We start from the raw sequence: 14,866 nt of genomic DNA, 5'->3' as shown, positions 1-14,866 counted from the left end.
TATGTCAACTGCAAACTTAGCGATTGCTGGAGGCTAGGATCATCTATACTTGGTGACCTCAGTAGGTCGGTTCTGAAAACATTTGTCTATAACTGGCTCAATGCTACGGTTTTGATGGGCTTCTAGGTAGAAAGGCTGCGTCCTGGGACAAGTCACATAACAGTAAGCTAGAGATTTATCATCCAAGTATAAAGTAGTCTTAATAATGCGACAGGGAGCTGGCCAGTATGTGCATGTCACTCAGCAGTAAATTATGTGCGGGGCACGGAGAGCAGACAGGCCCTGTGATTACAGTGTGCTAGTCATTACCTGCTGCATGCTATTCCGTTCCTTATTTGCATACAATGAAGTTGTAGCACGGCAGGAGTTGCTCTGTAGGAACATGAGACGTCACCAGATGTATGGGACCTGTCAGTAAGAGATCAGCGCCAGAGAGTGATGGTGGCAGGACAGCTGCTTTTGCTTCAGTGGTGGCTAAATGATTACAGTTAGCTCAGGTTTCCATTATCAGGTAGTGGAACATCAGGAAGATACAGCACAATGGCATAAAAATGCATGTTAATGCAATTGTCTATACACAGATCTTCCAAACAGTTTGCAATATATGTGAATCTAAAACACACATTGCAAAACCACCCAGGCCACACTTAAAGCCTTTTTACACAACATGACATTGAGGGGGGGGGGGGGGGAGCAAGCAAGCAAGCACCGACCCGTCAGGCCAGCGCTCGCTTCCCCCTCGTTACCCACTTGCTGCCAGCAAAAGGGGATGTGGGGAGCAGCATGAGGGACGGCCTATTACATAGAGTGACGCACAGCAGACCATCACTGACATGATTGGGATTTTTCAACACGTTGAAAGACCATGATCAGCCGACATTGTGCATGTGTCTTTGAACATGTCCCATTACACCAAGCGGAATGGCCGATAATCGGCCAAGTATGACCAATAATCGTTTTGTGTAATAGGACCTTTAGAAACTTGCTTTTAGTGAGCATTTTAATGTGTTTATTGTTGGTTAGCTATTTATAAAGAACTTCAGATACACAAACAATGATGGAATCCACCCCCAAGTGTTTAACATCACGTGCAGATGACTACCTGTGAGGCCGCATTTACCCAACATATAGAAGTGACAGAGACAACATATGTGGTGCGAATGAATGGGAAATAAACAACACTTTATTCTAAGTTACACAAATTTTTTTGATAACGTTTTCTACAGAAATCTGTTTTTAGTGTCATTTAGTGCAAGTAACACCCAATGGAAATGCGTATAATATAAAAACGTATATGTATCCCACCCAACGCTGCATTCAATGTACAGAATATATTGTATATAGTGCTACAGAGTTTGAAGGGGCAGATATTTTAGATAAGATGCTCTGGCAGTAAATCCTCATCAGTAATAAATACATTTTATGAAAGCACCGGAGACCTCCCATCACAGCTTCCAAGAAATGCTTGCTAAATATATTCTGCTGGTCCCAGTATAGATATGTTGCTGTACCATACTCCATAACACAGGGTTTAATTATCGAACCAGGTGGCATCATTACAGTAATAGGGGAAGGAGGCCTGCATATACTGAGCTACATACACTAATCTGGAGCCCTGTGCTCCAACATGAACTAGGTTCACATTATGTTTTTGCATCCATCTGAAACATCCGATTTGTTTCAGCATTAAAAAAAAAAGTCAATTTTTTACAAGAAATTTTTTAAGACCATAAGTTCCAGAAATCATGTTTACACAACGTCAAAAGTAGAGAAAAGACGGCCACTTTTGCTATTTTAAAAAAAAAGTCAGTTATTGCCACAATTTAATTGACTGCAATGCATTATAGTCAATGGAAAGATGGACGTCCAATGCACACAATGTATTGAATTACGGACGTTATAACAGAGACATCAAAATAATGGTCATGTCAATTGTTTTTAGACATCTTTTGCAATAAGCAGACTTTTTTTATTAGTCGTTCACACACTGTTTTTCTTTTGTTCTTTCTCCGTCTTTACTATTAAATTCAACTGACTTTTCAATTAAAACCACACCCAAAGGCCAATTAGTAACCCCAAACTAGAATAATGTACCAACAGCCATCAGACATCATCTTAAACGGAGCTGAAAAAACGTTCTGTAAACATAGCCTCAAGCAGTTAAAAAAAAAAATCAAATAAAACTTAAAGAAGCAGTTCAGGTTTTTTTTTTTGGCCCCCCGGGTAGCTGCTGTCATGTATACGTTACAGAAGATGATTGGTGTCCCGTTCCCGTCGGTCAGTTCCCTTCCCGCGGTGCCGTTCAAATCGGGCGCGCTCACGTCCGCCGGCGCTGTGACTCCTCTTCTCTCCCTTGTAATTTGAACGCCGAAGTCACGCGCTTCCATAGCGAATGCATGGAAGCGAGTGACTTCCGGCGTATAATCACTGGTCAGAGAAGAGGACTCGCAGCAGCCGGTGGAAGTGAGCACGCCCGATTCGAACGGCACCGCGGGACGGGAACTGACCGACGAGAACGGGACACCGATCATCTTCTGTAAGTATACATGATAGCGGCTACCCGGGGGTAAAAAAAAACAAAAACTGAACTGCTTCTTTAATTCAAATTAAGAAATGTGTCAATATGGACACTTATCACTATTTGGCTGTGCTGCCTCTTCTGCGTGGTCAAGGTTCATGCCCTGCACCAACTGAATACAAGAACTGCTTCTGTACTTATGTCTCCATATATAATTTTAACATATGCTCTAAAAAAAAAAAGTGTTACATTACAGAAAAAGGTATATTTTAAAACTAAATGCTGTTTAAAGACTTTTTCTAGAATAAGATAAGTATTCTTTTAAACGGCAAAGGTAAAATTAGCTTCCTACTCCTTTCCACTTCTAAGAATCAACATTACACCCTATGGAGAAGTCACAAATGACATGTCAACAAACTGAGCATGTGACTCATGGGAAGGGGACGACTGTGCACGTAATGACATGATTGCAGTCATGTGCTGCTAATGTAAGCCCCTCTAACTGATATACATTAGGTGCCGAATGGCATTACCACCAAGGAGGCTGAAAAGCACAAACTATGCAAATAAAGGATATATTGACATTTCAAAAGTAGTATTTTAGGAATTTGTCTATAGAAAATGACAGGAATTCTTGTATTGAAGAATACATACCTCCTACTCTGGCAGCTGCACATTAGTTTAGGCAATAAGTTGCCAATATCAGTTGTTATATATGTATATTTAACCCCTTTTACACAGCAGTGCACTATTACAGCAAAATGATGGCACAGGGTGTCGCCTGTAAGGCCTAATACAAACCTAAAGCCCCTATTACACAGGGAAACTGTGGGGAGCAAACAAGCGCTATTACATTACATGCGGTGACAGCTAGTGGGGGTGGTGGTGCAAGGGGGCTGCCCGGATGATCGCTTGATTGTCCGGGCAGCCTGTAGCAGATAGCAGCAGTCCACAGAGTCCGTATTCCACGGAGCGATGGCAGCAGATCTCTGCTATCATTGTCGTTTGTCTTTCAACATGTTGTTGTTGCATTCTATTAGACAAGACGATTATCGTCCATAATGGCCGATAATCATTCTGTGTAATAGGGCTTTTAGTTGATCTGCAGGATCAGTGATTCTCCAGGATATGAGCATAATAGAAGTCCACAGGATGGAGCCTGCCTAGGGATTGCCAGGCAATGCTTCAGTAAAGAACAGACAGCAAATGGATGGGACATTCATGTGTCGTCTGTTAAAAGCTGACCCATTGACTTTTATTGGAACTTCCAAAAGAGGACAGTATAAATGCATATCCTACTTTTTTGCGGAACAGATCAGTGGTCACGAACCACTCCATTTTCTATAAGCATGTGTGGATAACCACATTGAAATCAATGGGTCCTCATGCACACATCAGTTCTTTTCTGTCAGCAAACAGGATTCCGATTTCTGTTACTATTAGGTTCTGTTCACACTACAGACAAAGGCTGTGTTCAAAGCCTTCATTGGTAGTATGCTACACTATTCTTCTCATCAAAACTTTGGACACCATGATGGAACCTAAGAGACTCTTATAAATCAATGAGGTCAGTCAGGCACAGTTGTAGTCTGTCATTTAAAGGGTGTATCACATCTTTGTATGTAGACTTGTAAACTGAAATGTATGTTATAGTAAGATTGTACCTCTCTGCTCAATATTCTCAAACTGTTTATACCAAAAATGTCTTCAATAAAAACTATTGAAACTAAAGGGCCCAACAATATCATCAGGGTTTCCTGCTGTAACAGAAGCCAACCATAATGGTGGTGTGAATAAAGCCTAAGGGTCTTATTACATGTGCCAAGTTATTTTGTAAAAAGCACTGATCTTGTAGTCATTTACAGAGCCTATTACACTGCTTGGTAATTGTGGTGAGGAGGGCTGCCGGAATGATCGCTGGATCATTGGTGCGGCCTTTTGCTGCAGTCAGATGTCAGTTGCACCCCCTCTTACATCGTCAGTGTTTTTTTTTTTTGAGGGGCCAAAACAACTTGATTGACTTTCGAAGTTTTGTTTGCACATTCAAATGGCTGATTGCTGGCCCTATAATATAGGGCGATATTGGCCTCTTCAGCCGATAATCACCCTATGTAATAAGGCCCTAACACTGACTGGCAAATTGCATTAGCATACAGAAGTACTGAAAAATATCACAAAGAAATTAAGAGATGACATGTTCACATCAGATTCTGGCATTTTTTCCTATCGTTTTTGATATTATGTGTAAATGATCTTTTTTTTGGTTTAGGTGTTTTTGTGTGCTGAACTTTTTTCACAGCAATATGCACAGCAATGGCGTTCTTGAGACAACTAGAAAATCCCATTAAAGTCTATGAAAGAAAAAAAGCCAAAAAAACCCAAAAAAAACAGCATGCTGCATTTTGGAAAAGCTGCCACAGACTCAAAAATTTCAGAAATAAAAGAGAAACGCCACACCAAAAAGTGTAAAGGCTCTATTCCACGGGCCGACTTGAGGAGCAAACGAGCACTCTCAGCTAAGAGCGCTCGTTTGCTCCTCGTTCCCTGCTCACTACCGCCGCTATTCCACGCAGCAGCAGTGAGCGGGTGAGTCGGGGAAAGCTGCGCGGGGGGGGGCTGCCCAGGTGATCGCTAGAGCGTCCGGGCAGCCCATAGCATACAGCAGCGTAGCATGCTGCAGATGCTCCTATTCCACGGAGCGAAGGCAGCAGATCGCTGCTGTATCAGTCGTTTGTTAAACGACTGCAACGATCAGCCGACATGAACGATGTCAGCTGATCGTTGCCTTCTATTCCACGGGAGGATTATTGTCCGTAACGGCCAATATCGGCCAAATATGGCCGATAATCGTTCCATGGAATAGGGCCTTTAGCCAGATCATAAACTGATATTGACTTCCAGCTAACATCTGGCCACTGGCGTTTTTACAAAGGCGTTTTGCATAAATTTTTAGGCAGTGTGAGGCCAGACTTAGCTCACATAATCAACTCTGTATAAAAAAAAAATAAATAGCTTTAGTTTATTAGCCTTCCAAATAAAAATAATAATAATTGTATGTATTGTTAGATGTTTACCAGTGAAACTAAAAAGGAAAAAAAAAGAAAAATCAACAAGCCTTTTCTATGGCTCCACCAAGGTGAAATAATAAATATTAGGTTATAAAGAAACCCAAACACTAAATATTCTGAAATCACTGAGCCACCCCAGTCAGTCTACACATCAGGGAGATCAGTGAGTGAATCTGCTCTTGATAGTAACAGGAATTGCACGGCATACAGGGATCTTAAATCAATAAAGCATAGTTTTCCACTTGAAGCAGCAATGATCATGTTGTAACTTCATCCTATTATGACCTAATTCAGTGAAAAAGACAATTATTTTCTAACCATCTGAAGGGAAATAGAGGAAGCAACAAGATGAATGCATAGTATACCAGACATCATAAACAGGCCATTAGGAAGCCTGAAGATAGGACACTTTTCATAGTTGCCCAGTATCAAAATCCAGCACTTACAGAAAGATTCAACATCATTATATTAAAAGAGATGCTACCCCCCAGCACAGGGTACTGCGGGTGAAGTCCTAAAGAATCATTAGCCAAAAAAGCATAACCACATATGGTGGAGGGCCAGTCTCTAGGTATTCACTGATCACATGACCTAAGGGGGTAGAGGCTCCTTTACCATGTAAAAGCTTTGACTGTCCAGGCATGATGGGAGTTGTAGTTTAACAACAGCTGGAGGACAGAAGGATCCCCTTTAGAGATGAGCGAACCGGGTTCGAGTCGATCCAAACCCGAACGTTCGGTATTTGATTAGTGGGGGCTGCTGAACTTGGATAAAGCTCTAAGGTTGTCTGGAAAACATGGATACAGCCAATGACTATATCCATGATTTCCACATAGCCTTAGGGCTTTATCTAACGTCAGCAGCCACTGCTAATCAAATGCCTAAAGTTCGGGTTCGGATCGACTCGAGCATGCTCCAGGTTCGCTCATCTCTAATCCCCATTCCTGATTTAGTCACAAACAAATTATTAGCTTCAAATTTTTGGCATATAAAAGTTTAAGTGTTTTTTTTTCTGCTTGAATGTGCCTAAGGGTACAAACCCACACACCGTATACACAGCAGATACGCAACAAATACGCAGCAAATACGCAGCTTATTTGTTGGTACAGATTTGATACTGTGTTCAGTTATTTAGATCTAATCTGCTGCGTATCGCAGCAGTAAATACGCTGTGTATACGGTGTGTGGGTTTATACCCTTAAAGGGAACCAGTCACTATGAAAATGCTACCTTAGTAGAGATGAGCGAACCGGGTTCGGGTTCGAGTCCATCCGAACCCGAACGATCGGCATTTGATTAGCTGGGGCTGCTGAACTTGGATAAAGCTCTAAGGTTGTCTGGAAAACATGGATACAGCCAATGACTATATCCATGTTTTCCACATAGCCTTAGGGCTTTATCCAAGTTCAGCAGCCACCGCTAATCAAATGCCGAAAGTTCGGGTTCGGATGGACTCGAGCATGCTCCAGGTTCGCTCATCTCTACACCTAAGCTATTCGCATCATTGTTATAGAGCAGAAGAAGATAAGCAGATTGATATATAATTTTTATGGGAAAAGATTCAGGATATTTTATTCATTGAAATCTCTTATGTTTCCAGGCTAAAAAGTCCAGTCCATTGCATGACACCGCCCACTGGAATCTAAAGGCCGTATTACACGTAGTGATTGTCATTCAAAGATTCGCAATAACGATCATTCGCCAGCAATAACTAGCGATTTTTTAGCAAATGATTCTGAGGTTATTACATTCACTGATTACTGTTATGAACGATCATTTTTACGTTGTTATACGGTAGCTAAACGTACCTCAGGACAGCCCACACAACATGTTTTATCGGCGAACGACTTATTACACAAACAAATACACAAACAAATATGCGAACCATCGGCGAATTACCAACAAAAAGATCAAAATGAACGATGTTTCATTTGCCGTTTCATCGTTGAGTGTTATTACACAGACAGATAATCGCTCATTTTGATCGTTTTAGCAAATTTTTAAACGATAATCATTCCGTGTAATAGGGCCTTATCACAGAACGATCAGGGACTTCAATCAACTTGTTACAAGTTATACTGAATCATTTGCCACATATATAAAAAAAGACAGGTTCCCTTTAAGGATGTGTTTGACAACAAGCTTGCTGATGGTTTCCAAGCAGCAGAACTGTGAATGGTGCTCGGTGATAAAATAAAAGCTCGGGATCAGTAAAAGGGACTACACCATACGTTGAGTTGTAAAATATTACACAGCAATAAAAAGTACTCATTTGCTGCAAAGAATGGTGTGGGAACATGTACTCCTCCTATGGAGGCTGTATAGAGTGGAATTACTATAGAGCTGTACACACCCTCTGTGCTCCAAGGACTTGGGAAAGATTCTTGTATATAGCCTGACATGAACAAAGTAAAACTGCCAAAAAGCTAAATCTGTGTAAAAGAAAAAAAATAAAAATTATATATATATATATATATATATATATATATATAGAGAGAGAGAGAGAGAGAGAGAGAGAGAGAGAGAGAGAGAGAGTATATATATCTGTGTGTATATCACAACTGATATATCAATAGCATACCAATGCTGCTGACTAGGAATCTGCAACATTTCTGAAATATAGTTACAATATTACTGGAAGGAAAGATGGAGGACAGGTCCAGCCTGTGATGCACAGTAACCATTGCTGGGTTATAAGCAATCAATACAGATCTCACACACATTGATACTGAGATACAAATAATACAGCCCGAATGGCTTCAAAAATACATGTCAGAGGGGAAAGCTGGCACCTTCCATTGATTAATCTGGACCACATTTCAACCGCCATATGCCTATCATAGCCGCTTCTCTGCCACAGATTGATATGTGAGCCCATTGGGGTTTAAGCAAGACTTTGCATTGGATTCAGATCAGAAGCAATTCTGTCATATCTGATTCATTTGACGCTTCAGGTTGACAGAGCGGCTGGCAGACTGAAGGGCTCAAAATAAAAATATTAACTTTCCTAGAAAAATCCAAAACATTTACCATATATCTGAAGCTTCTGTAACAATAGAATGTTCTGAAATTCAAGCAAAATACACACCATTCAGTATAAGGAATATATAATATATAGGAATATATATATGAGGACACTAGCCACAGCTCCAGCATGTGAATATCGCTATGAACCATTTAGTATAGCAAAGTGATATCTGCATATACCTCTCAGAGTGACCTTGTTGCATACACTGTGCTGCCTAATACCATTAACCCAGTGACAGGGACTCCTGTGGGCTACATTTTCCCCAGATTAAAAAGCTAGATATCAGATTGCAAGCTCTTGTGCACAGCGCTCTCCCATTACTACTAGAACTGTAAGCCGTAGCAGGTCAGGGTCAGGCATACGTGACCTTTTTCAATGACTGAAAAGCTCTTGCAGTACCACACACTGCAGCAATAGGATGACAATACTATATTCAGATGTATTGGAGCTAAATTAGCCATATGTAGAATAAATACACGAGTTTGCCATGTAACTCCTGGGACACATTCACACATGTGGGAAATGCTGAAAATTTTCCATCTGGATTTACAAAGAGAAAGTCAGCAGTGTAATACAGTAGTAGCACAGAGGATGAAATTAAAGTAAATCTCATCCACACGCTACGGAAGGTTTCCACAAAGAAACTGACCCGCGCTGCTGACTTCTAATACTTCAATGCACATCATGTCAATTTCTGACACCGACTGGTCCCTTGCAGATTTTTCCAATTGAGTTCAATGAGGAAGCTAAAATTAAGTACTTTCTTTAGAATTGGAAATATTAAAAGGAAAAAAAAAGAATACACGCACATACACGCACATACACACACCAATATAGTCATCTCCCCTGGGGCTCCCATGACAACACTTCTGGTGCCCTGCTGGTCCTCCTTGTGTACATTCTGCCTCCGGCAATAATATGGGTCACAGAAGGTTAGAAAAGCACAATAGTGCATTAAAGGGAATCTGTCATCTGCAATTCATCCGCTGACACTGGTAGATAGCTATTAGGTCACAGAGACACATGGTACCATAGTCTTATATTTGTCTGTGCTTCCAGAACATAGACGAATGCTTTTACTCTCCTGTAAAAAGCTTTGAAGCTTTTCCACTCCCCTGAAATGTAGCGAGCTAGAACGTCTCCTTTCCCAGTCCGGACCCTGCCTGCCTGTCTGACATTCAGTTACATGCAGAGCAACAAGCAGGGATAGGTACGCGAGGTGGAGTAAGGAGGGGTGAAAGGTTACTGGAGCTTGGGAACACCTCAGACTCTGTACTGGAGAAAAAAATAGCTTTTCTTTTACTTTCTGGAAGCACAGATGGATATACGAAATGTTCCATGTGTCTAAGGGCCCTTTTACACATACAGATATCTGACACAGTTTTGAAACCAAAACCAGAATTGGATTTAAAAAGAGGAGAAATCTCAGTCTTTCCTTTATGACCTGTTCTCTATTTATAGTCTGTTCCTGGCTTTGGCTTCACAAATCTGTCACATAATGTCAGATATCAGTGTGGACACAGAGGAAGGCAAAAAAGATGCCAATTGTCCCATATGGGTATGTTTCCACTATGGAATATGAAGCAGAATTTCAAGCAGAGGCCGCAGGCGGTCTCTGCTTGAATTTCCACCTGTCTCATTCGCCGCGCGGCCTCTGCTTGGAATTCCACCGCATACTCCGTAATGAAACCATACCCTATCAGGGGGGAAATTCCTTCCCAACTCCAAATATAGCAATAAGAATACATTTCTGGATCAGCAACCCACATCCGGAATCTAGGAAACCATTTGATTAGTGGTGGCTGAAGAAGTTAGCTGCAGTCCTAAGGGTACCTTTACACAAAGAGATTTATCTGACAGATTTTTAAAGCCAAAGCCAAGAATGCATTTGTAAAAAGGAGAGTTCTCAGCATTTCCTTTATACCCTGTTCTCGGGTTTATAGTCTGTTCCTGGCTTTGGCTTCAAAAATCTGTCAGATAAATCTCTCTGTGTAAAGGCTCTCCCTAACACTGCCAGGAGAATACAGATACAACCATTGGCTAGGTTCACGCTATGTAAAAAATGACGACCGTCTTTCATAACAATGATGGCCGTTGTTATTGACTATCATTTTTACAGAGCGAACCTATAGGCTCAATGTATCCATGTGTTCCTGGACTCCCATAGGACGGCATCCAACTTCTTCAGCTACCGGTAATCAAACGCCAGATGATCAGTCTCACATGTTCAAGTTGGGCACACTCCAAAATCCTGCCAACATAAGGTCTTACCTGCAGAAATCACTCATGACACTATGTAAGATCATGAGAAATTGTGCCAAGTGACAAACTCGGCTTCACTGCATCTGTAAATGGTTAGGAGATATATAAAGCCTTACAGCAGAGTGTGACTGTGCCACGCTGAGGTATGGCATAGAGGGCACACACTGATTGATGGCAAATGCCTTTTTAGCAGTAGGAACAAGTGTGCAGAGAATTACTAACCTTATTAGACAAGTAATATGACTACAGAACGTTGCTGAGACACACGGCCAATTAGGTGGTATTCAGCGTGCGGCATTAACAGGGATATGCATATTTTATAGCGTATACAAGGTGGCATGATTTTCAACGAGGCAGTGACTAAGTCGCCATGGCACTGGTGGGAGCAGTACATTAATATAACAAATAATGTCAGGCATACGGAAAAGAACCAGCCAAAGGACGGCTACCAACTTTTCTACAACTTCCACCTGATTTGCCATCCTAACTGGGCACACATCACTCTATAGAGAAAGTTTGTATGTAATGGATAATACCAGGAACCCCAGTACCACATGCTGTAAGCCAAGGACACAGGTTTAATGGGACCCATCAGCTATTCTATAGGGGGTCTCCAGAACCCGCAGGCTTGTTAAGAGGTTAATAAGAAAAGGATTGGCGCTGCCCATATATCACCAGTGAAGAACAGGCACACAGCTCATCAGCTGAGGGGAACAATGTAAGATATAAGATAAGAGAGTGCCAGGGACATCCATGCCAATCACTTAGGGCTGGAGGATGCCATTTGGCAGAGCAGCAGCTAACTGGCCACTGTACAGCTGTCAGCACTAAATAGAGCTGTATCTCAGCCTCCTGACAACAGCAATAGCAGTGCACCTCAGGGCATTGCCTGACAACTCAAAGAAAACTATCTCCAGAGTATTCCTCAATGCAAGCTATTGTTCTCTGGAAGCAGCCACACCAGGCTCGTTGTAGTGCTCTTCAATTGTAGCTGCCCTGATCCCTACTTCATCCCCAGTTCTGAGACTAGTCACACACATACATGAATACAGCTGGAGTTCTCCTTTAAGACAGATCTATAGAAACAAAGTATGAAGGAGAAGACGCAGACACTCTTGTGCACACTGTGCGGATGCGGCCGCTACAGACTCAAGTCTTTGTCCCATCTCTCCAGCAAAGTACAATGGGAGCTGGAAGTGGGTGTGAGCCCGGACACAGTGGCATGGTGCCCACCGCTGCCAGTCCTGGAGCCCACACGTGCTGGCCAGCAGAGATGACAGCCGGGCAGCCACCTTCTCCACACTCACCAACTAGGAAACTATCCCGGTCACTGAGGGACGAGACAAAGGAGACGAGCGGGTGTGCGGTGCAGGAAACTTTCCGGGCGGGAGATGCTGAGGGAGCGGGCACCGCGGGCGCTGCCAGGACCGGGGATGCTGCCGCCGCCGCTGCTGCTGTCACTCCTACCTTTGTGCCAGTGCTGTGCCCTCCTCCTGTCCTCGGTGCCTGGAGAAGGGAGCCCGTCCCGGCCCCTGGGAGCCGCTGGAGAGGCTGCAGACTGACGCCCCGTGGCGGGGATCCTGGCAGCAGGGAGAGCGATGTGCCGGCAGATGAGGGCAGCACGACCAGGAGCCGCTCATAAACAATGCCAGCCGGGGAGGAGGAAGAGGAGGAGGAGGAGGAGGAGGATCGCTGCTGCTGCTGCTGCTGCCGCCACCGCCGCTCCTGCTACTGCTGCCGGAGAGGAGGAAAGCCTGGGCTGGACTTCAGGCAGGCGCCTATCAGAGATGCTGCAGGCAGGAGGGCATCACATCTCTCCTCACACACAGCAGCAGCACTCACCAGCCAAGGTCAGCCTGGCAGCTACGGCTGTGCCAGCTGAGGAATGTCTGGGGATGGCAGATCTATGGCCACATGGGGGATGCCAGGCTGTGTGTGGGGGGGCTGGGCATAGTGAAGTTCCCTAAACAATCAGGAAGCATGCAGTATTTTAGTGGTCATCTAGTGCCCTATAAATGCCATGTAGAGTAGCACTACAATTGTAGGTGCCAATGGCCGGTCTGACCTGTGGAGTGGAGTTTGTTATGGGTGTAAGGGTAAATGCACATTGGGGGATTTGCTGCAGGTTTGCCTAATGGATGGGGTGTGAACTAATCTCACATGTTGCCAAAATTTTACAAGTAGAAATTGATCTCTGGTGCGGATTGTAACACCTGTGGCATGGCATTTTCTGCTGTGGATTTTTTCCTATTTTCCCATTGAATATAGTAGGCAATAATAAATCCACCAGCTGGTTGCAGGTTACCTGTGCAGGTGTGTCCGCACCCTCCCTACCGGTCAGATGTACAAAAAAAAACAGGGAAGTTTTGCCATGAGAGTGCCAGGGGAGGTGATTATAAATGTATTTTAATTATTTTGCTCTAAAATCCTCATAGTTTGTCATGTGGATTTTCCTGCAAATTTTAGTTGCACACTGCTTACAACAAATAGAAACTCCGTCGCATAATCTGTCGCTCGTGCCCGCTCGCGGTCAGCGGTGGGCGCGCGTCTCCGCCCGTGTCATGAACTTGATCATTCTTTAAACAGAGGAAGGAATCCGCCCGTACATAGAATGGAGGCTATAACACTGGCGGAGACGCGCCCGCCCGTGTCGATCTCCGCTTGAAGTTCTGCCTGTCCCACAGATTTATTGATATTCTAAGGCTCAATCCACCGTTGACACAAAGAATTGACATGTCAGTTTGGGCTGACGGCGGATTGAGCTTCAGAATATCATTGAGTATATGGGACAGGAGGAACTTCAAGTGGAGACTGCCGCATGGACTCCACTTGAAATTTCCACCCAAATTCTGTAGTGTGCACATACAGTACCCTAAATGTTCTGCTCCGAATGATGATATAGCAACTAGTAAACATTCCAAAAACATGAAGTTATACATAAGAATAATGGTATAGGGTCCTTTTTGTAATTTTGACTGGTGTTTAACATGGCTTGTCATTTCTCTTGTCTCTTCTACCAACAGCTAACCAATGTATCTTCATATAAGGGAATATAAGGCTCATAGACAATCATTTTTAGGCCATCATAAAAAATTCTACTAAAGTTAAACAGGTAAAATTCTCCCCAGTTTGGTTCTATGCACTGGAGGTGCAGTGTCCAGTGTGATGTGGTCCTGTTAATTCTAACGGAGATGCATCACAGAGGGGAAGGAATATTGTCACACTGGAGAGCACCAGATCCGCCTCCAGTGCATAGAGCAGTGAACGAGCAGCAAGCGAGCGCTGACCTTACGGGGCCTTAGATCATAGTCCTTAAAAATCACTGAAAATGTGGGTGAGGCCTTAGACCGTTAAAAAAAACAAACCTGATAAAACAAAGATAGAACTTTTTGGTCTCAATTCTAAGTACCATGTTTGGAGGAAATCAGGCACTGTTTATCACCTGCCCAATACCCCTAGAGTGAAGCATGGTGGTGGCTTAGTTAGAACCTAATCCAGAGTGCTCTGGACTGGATTGCGTTCCACCTTCCAACAAGATAATGACTCTAAACACACAGCCAAGACAAAACTGGAGAGGCCTAGAGACAGCTCTGGGAATGTCCCTGAGTGGTCCAGCCAGAGCCCTGACTTGAACCCAATGGGATATATCTGGAGAGACTTGAAAATGGCATCTACCCACAGTCCCTATCCAATCATGCAGAGTAAGACTATGTTCACACGTGGTAAGAGACCGGCCGTACCGTAACCCGGGCGGGTCACAGAACGGCCGGTCTCTGAAAAGATCATCCCGGCCGGTACTGCAGTACCAGCTGGATGATCTTTATGGCCATGCATCAGAACTCCCCACAGCACACTATGGAGTGAGCAGCCGGAGCCGCTCATTCCACAGTGTGCACTAACATGGTTTTCTAAGGCCGCTATTCACTAATTAGCGGCCGCAGAAAATTAACATGTCAGTTGTTTGCAGCGCCGCTAGGGATCCCATAAACA

The 14,866-nt window shown here is 43.4% G+C and overlaps 1 protein-coding gene across 3 annotated transcripts in view; it reads right to left on the bottom strand.

Moving 5' to 3' along the window:
* ENOX1 (ecto-NOX disulfide-thiol exchanger 1) overlaps positions 1–12,558 on the bottom strand; it is a 454,877-nt gene extending 442,319 nt beyond the window's left edge. For 2 of the 3 annotated variants that reach the window (XM_069970542.1, XM_069970544.1), the window contains exon 1: positions 12,344–12,558. The gene's annotated coding sequence lies outside the window, so the exon portion shown is untranslated. Of the gene's footprint in view, positions 1–12,183; positions 12,234–12,343 lie in introns of those variants that run through there. The other variant, XM_069970543.1, reaches the window with a different exon arrangement.
* Between the last annotated feature and the right edge of the window lie 2,308 nt (positions 12,559–14,866).

The sequence above is a fragment of the Dendropsophus ebraccatus genome, chromosome 5 (genome assembly GCF_027789765.1).
Source record: "Dendropsophus ebraccatus isolate aDenEbr1 chromosome 5, aDenEbr1.pat, whole genome shotgun sequence".
NCBI lineage: Eukaryota > Metazoa > Chordata > Amphibia > Anura > Hylidae > Dendropsophus > Dendropsophus ebraccatus.
Note: the sequence above shows the minus strand (reverse complement) of the source record. Positions and strands in the feature narration are given on the sequence as shown.